This window comes from Lepus europaeus, chromosome 6 (genome assembly GCF_033115175.1).
Source record: "Lepus europaeus isolate LE1 chromosome 6, mLepTim1.pri, whole genome shotgun sequence".
Lineage (NCBI taxonomy): Eukaryota > Metazoa > Chordata > Mammalia > Lagomorpha > Leporidae > Lepus > Lepus europaeus.
In genome coordinates, this window is record NC_084832.1 from 97,442,560 (window position 1) to 97,448,618 (window position 6,059).

The following is a 6,059-nucleotide window of genomic DNA, read 5'->3' on the forward strand; positions in this document are numbered from 1 at the left end:
CACTTTCTGGCTAGCATAGCGTGTCATATGATAAATGCTCCTAAACATTATGACTAACTAGTTTATGTTAGTAGCTCATGTAATAGCTACTTTATAGTACTTTATGTAAATATAGCTTTGTTCATTCTGTATCACATAATTATTATATGTTGGATAGTTCAAAAAGGGTCATGAAAAGGAGTTAAAAGATAAGTTTATTTTCAGTCCAAAATTGTTTTAAATTAATGTATATAGTGGGTCTTCCAAAATTTCTTAAGAGGGGCCTGCATTGTGGTGCAGCAGGTTAAGCTACCACCTGCGATGCTGGCATTGCATATCAGAGCACCGGTTTGAGTCCCAGATGCTCTACTTCCAGTCCAGCTCCCTGCTAATGCACCTGGGAAAGCAATGGAGGATGACCCAAGTACTTGGGCCCCTGCACCCACATGGGAGACCCAGAAGAAACTCTTGGCTCTTGGTTTGGGCCTGGCCCAGCCCTAGCACCAGCCTTTGCAGTTATTTGGGGAGTGAACCAGAGGTTGGAGGATCTCCCTCTCTCTCTGTCTCTCCCCCTCTCTAACTGTCTTTCAAATAAATAAAACAAATCTTTAAAGGAAAAAAAAATGCTTATTTTTAAAAAAGTTCTTGTGGACGTAGTAAAGCTGCCATCTGCAGTGCCAGCATCCCATATGGACGTTGGTTCTTGTCTTGCTGCTCCACATCTGACCCAGGTCTCTGCTATGGCCTGGGAAAGCAGTAGAAGATGGCCCAGATACTTGGACCCCTACACCCACATGGGAAGAATCAGAAGAAGCTCTTGGCTCCTGGCTTCAGATCAGCACAACTCCAGCAGTTGCAGTCATCTGGGGAGTGAACCAGGAGATGGAATACCTCTCTCTCTCTGCCTCTGCCTCTCTGTAACTCTGCCTTTCAAATAAATAATTTTTTTTTAATTCTTAAGAGGTGGGCCAGAGTTGTGAGGGATAAGCTGTCTCATACAATGCCAGCATCTCATATCAGCTGTGTGGCTTCTGATCCAGCTCCCTGCTAATGTGCCTGGGAAAGTATCAAAGGAGGGCCTAAGCATACTTGAGTCCCTGCCACCTGTGTGAGACCCAGATGAAACTCTAGGCTCTCTGCCTTTCAAATTAAAAAATATATATTACTTTTATTTATGTCTTTATTTAGTTTCTGTTGTTTGAGAATCCAGGTACAATTTCTGTAGCTACCTCTGACTCAGTGTCTCACAAGGATGTAATCAAGGTGTTGCCTGAGGCTGCAGTCATCTCAAGGTCCAACTGAGACAAGCTCTACTTCCAAGTTCATTCCCTTTGCTTTTGGCAGGTCTTAAGCCCTTGGCTGTTGCTTACACATCAGCTCTTTGTCACCTGGGCTTCTCTATAGAGTAGCTCACAGCATGGCAGCTGACTGTCAGGGCAAGGAAGCAAGGAAGAGAGCAGGAGAAAGCTGCCAAGGTAGAGGGCAGAGCTGTTTTGGAACCTGATCTGGGAGCTGCACCCTCTTTTCCACTCTGATCTATTTGTTAGTAGTACCTAAGTCCACACTACAGGGCACAGGATCACACAGCAGGCGGAACACAGTGAGTGGGGACCAGGCGGGGCCCTCTGCTTTCTTTTTGAAAGATTATTTATTCATTTGAAAGGCAAAGCTGGAGGAAGAGAGGGGGAGAGAGATCAATCAATCTTCTCCCCAAATGGCCACAATAGCCAGGACTGGGCCAGGCTAAAACCAGGAGCCAGGAACTCCACCCAGGTCTCCCATGGCAGTGGCAGGGACCCGGGTACTTCAACCATCATTGCTGTTTTCCCAGGGCATGTTAGCAGGAAACTGGTTCAGAAGCAGAATAGATGGGCTCCAATATGGGATGTTGGTGCTGCAAGCAGCGATTTAATGCAGTGCACCACAATGCCAGGCCCTAAATTATACATGTTTTGCATGCAGTGATTGTACAACTTTATTGCCAAAATTCTATTGTTTCTAGAACAACCATTGCCCTATTTCTCTGCTTTGGGTGGAGGGCCAGTTCCTTTTACTCTATTCCTTTCATATGACTTCACTTTGTTGGCTACTTGTTCCACTTGATGAATTCTTTTTTTTTTTTTTTAAAGATTTTATTTATTTATTTGAGAGACAGAGTTACAGACAGAGAGAGGGAGATACAGAGAGAGAGGTCTTCCATCTGCTGGTTCACTCTCCGAAGGGCTGCAACAGCCGGAGCTGAGCCAGTCTGAAGCCAGGAGCCAGGAGTTTCTTCCAGGTCTCCCATGTGGGTGCAAGGACTCAAGCACTTGGGCCATCTTCTACTGCTTTCCCAGGCCATAGCAGAGAGCTGGTTTGGAAGAGGAGCAGCAGGGACACGAACTAGCACCCTTATTGGATGCCGGCGCCACAGGCGGAGACTTAACCCACTACACCACAGCACCAGCCCATAAATTCTCTTTATAGTCTTAAGCTGCCCACCTCCCCAAAACTTTATCCTTTCCCTCTTAGTAAGTAAGTCTCCATCTCAGCTCAATCCAGTCGAGCCAGTTTTGAGTTATGTACTCACCAACATCATTGCTGTCAGCCAGTGATGAGTAAGAGGGAGCCTCTGCCACCAAGGAACTCCCTCAGCCAAATGGGATTACAGATATGTAAAAGAGTTTAACTGAAGCTGATTGATGACATAATTGCAAAAATAAACAAAGCCGGAGCTCAGTAGAGGGAATGATTAACTCTTCCAAGGCAGAGGGGATAACCAGGGTTTCTGGGGGGACACGGCTGTGTCTCAGCTGGGTTCGGAAGGACTGAAGCTTCCCCTGGTCCACGTTGCTGAGGACACGTGTCTGCTGGCATCATAGGCCATCTTTTGCGCGTTGCTCTCCCTACTTCATGGCTTCATGCACTGCTCTCTCCTCTCTCCCCATCTCACATCACCCTCCTCCCTTCTTTCCCTTCCTTTTATGGGAGTCTTTTTTGTGTTTAGCCCTTGGATTTCCTTTAGTTGGAGCGAACTGTCATAATAACCTTTCTGTCCGGTTGCCCAGAGGCTTCGGCTAATGGGAGTATTCTTTACAAACCAATAGACAGTGAACAAAGCCAGCCTGCTAGCTCACATCCCGGCCCCCCTTCTCTCCTTTCACTTTATCCACCTTCCACAGACCACTGTTGAAAACTAAAACGTTCCTGGGCCACTCACGGATGCTTTCCCTAGGTCCCTTCTACCCCTACGGCTAAGGTCCAAGGAGGGCTGTGGGAGAATGTACCACTTGCTCCCACTGTGGGAGAACTGTCCACTTACCACCCTGCCCACATGGGAGAGGCAAATGTACTGCTCCCAGGAGCCAGGGAGAACCTCGGGGCATGGTGGGCTGACATCTCTGGATGGCATCTGCTCACTTCGGGGCATTGCTGCAGACTTGACTTGATGCAATGCAGTGATATGCGGGTGGTGTGAGAACAGAGACTGGCCAGATCAGCCTGAGAAAAGCATGCCTGGGGAGCCACCTCTGGGCTCTAAAAACAAGTGAGGACCTGCGCTAGAAGAAAGGGCCCACCATGGCTGCCATGAGAAATCAACCAAACTACCTACCAAGTTGCATTTCCCCCCAAGTTGAACATATGTATTAATCCGTGTAAGAAACGCCAATGCATCAACATGACTGCTTGCACGTAGAAGAGGAACATCTCCTGGTTACATGCAAAATTGTGTGGCTGTCTTCTGGAAGACCTCTGTCCTAAGCAGCTATAGAGGGAAACATTTCATTTAGACATCTGGGCCTTTCTCTGTTTGCTGTAATCCGCATTCACTGAGTAGAACTTGTATTGATCATTGGCACCCAGTTTGTTCCAGGATTCTGGGTTATTTTTTCTGTCCCTACTGACATCTGGATTGAACAACGCCAGACGCCTGATGGACAGTGCAGCTCCAGTACCTCCGGCTCCAATAGATGTGAAGAGAGGGCTCAAACTTGGGTGCCTCTTGGCCTAACCGGCGATCTGGTGGAGCATATTTGCAGCAGAAGTGTGGGGTCCAAAATGAGACAAGTAAATGTGCAAGGCCTGGGGCTAGGCAGGCTCTAGACCAAGACAGTGCGAGACAATGCCGACGTCCAGAGTCACCCAGGACCTCCTACCTGAAGGCCCAGCTACGTTCTTGAAAGTCTGCGGGGCTCAGTGACACGTGGTTGTCACCGTTCTGCCAGTTCCTGCCTTGCTTCCCTTCCAAGGTGCTGCTCTCCGCCTGCCCACCCTCCCCTTCCGCCTTGCTCCGAACATTCTGTTCCTATTTTCACTGCCCTGACTTTGGTCTCCCTCCTACAACCCCAAGAGAGCGCCACCTCCTACTGCCTGGGGAGGCTTTCTTAAACTGTCGTCCCAAACTAGGCCAGCACATTGAGGTCATTACTCTCCCTGCCAAACAACTGGCCCGTGTTCAGCCTCTCCATCTGTCTGAGCTTCATGGAAAACATGACTGTTGCTCTAGGCTCTCTGCTCCATGTCCTGCCTCAGCTCTGCTTTGCATCTGCTTTTTGGTCTCTTCCCCATGCCCCACCCCCACCTCTTCTGTCCCTGGCTCTGTCCAGACCCGAATCACATCTGTTTTCTAGCCTCTGCCCCCTCATTATGGAGTAGATGGGATTAGGACAAGTTCTGGGCTAGGAAGATTGGAAGAGCTGGCTTTGGGATTCACTTTTGTTCTGGGAACTGACAAGAGCTCTTGTATCTCAGAGATGGAACCATGATAGTGCATTCAGAGGTACCTTTATGAAAGCCAATTATTCATGTCTGACTTTGTCCCTTGCTCTCCCTTCCTCCTAACTGGACTCTTTCCTTCCATCAATATTTCCTTCCATCAGTTTTTTTTTTAATAAAAAAGTTTATTTATTTATTTATTTGAAAGACAGAGTGACAAAGAAAGAAAAAGAGAGAGAGAGAGAGAGGGAAAAAGAGAAAGAGAGAAAGAAAGAGAGATCTTCCATCTGCTGATTCACTCCTCAAATGCTTGCAACAGCCAGTGCTGTGCCAACCCAAAGCCAGGAGCCCAGAACTCCACCTGGGTCTCCCATGTGTATGGCAAAAACTCAAGTACTTGAGCCATAATCTACTGCCTCCCAGGTGCATTAGAAGTGGAGTCAGGAACAGAGGCGGGACTTGATCCCAGCACCCCTGTATGGGATGAGGGTGTCCCAGGCAGCAGCTGGACCCACTGTGCCACAAAACCCACTCCATTAGTGTAAATGCTTTCTCTCTTCTAGTGTATAATGTACGAATACTGCTCTCTAGTTCAGCTCACTGAGGAGAGACGCAAGGAAGACTCAAGGAGCTAACAGACAACCTGAAACTTACACACTTGGATTCCATCTAAGGTCGGACATTTCTCAGACTTGGATTTCTGTCATTTAACTTTACTGCTTCCAAAGCCGGGGTTTTTTAGTGGCCTGATTACAAGGGTCTCTGAGAAAGAGAGAAAACACAAAGTCTAAAATTATTGGACCAGAGAAAGTACTAGTTATGTATTACATGATCTGATATCATTAAAATGTTTATGCTACCTAAAGTGATCTACAGATTCAGTGTAACCCTTATTAAAAGACCAATGACTTCTCAACAGAATTAGAAAAAAAATCCTACAGTCCATTGTTACATGATCTAAGGAAGAATACTGGTAGAAAATAAGGCAATGAACTTGCTTCCAAATTTTCTTTGGGTTTCTGATGACATTTTGTCCTTAATACTCCAGAAATCAAGTTTCCTAGCATGAATTTAAACAAAGACAGAGACAAAAAAAGGCTGGCAGCTCCTCTCATGGAGCTCCTCCACATTTGAAAAGGATTTGGAGGGCTTTGATTGCTTCAGCATTTTATAGTCTTAAGGTAGCCTGCATTTCCTTCAGACAAAACTCATGAGATGTCTGTGTTTGCTTGGATGTGAGAATAAGAGAGATATTACCAGAGGGGAAAAAATAATAATAAGAAGAATCTGCATGGGCAGGTCAAAAAAGAGGCGAAGAAGAAATATAAATGCAGGTGTACAAAGAAATTTGTTGGGGTTGAAGAGATAAATATTTGAAAAGAAAG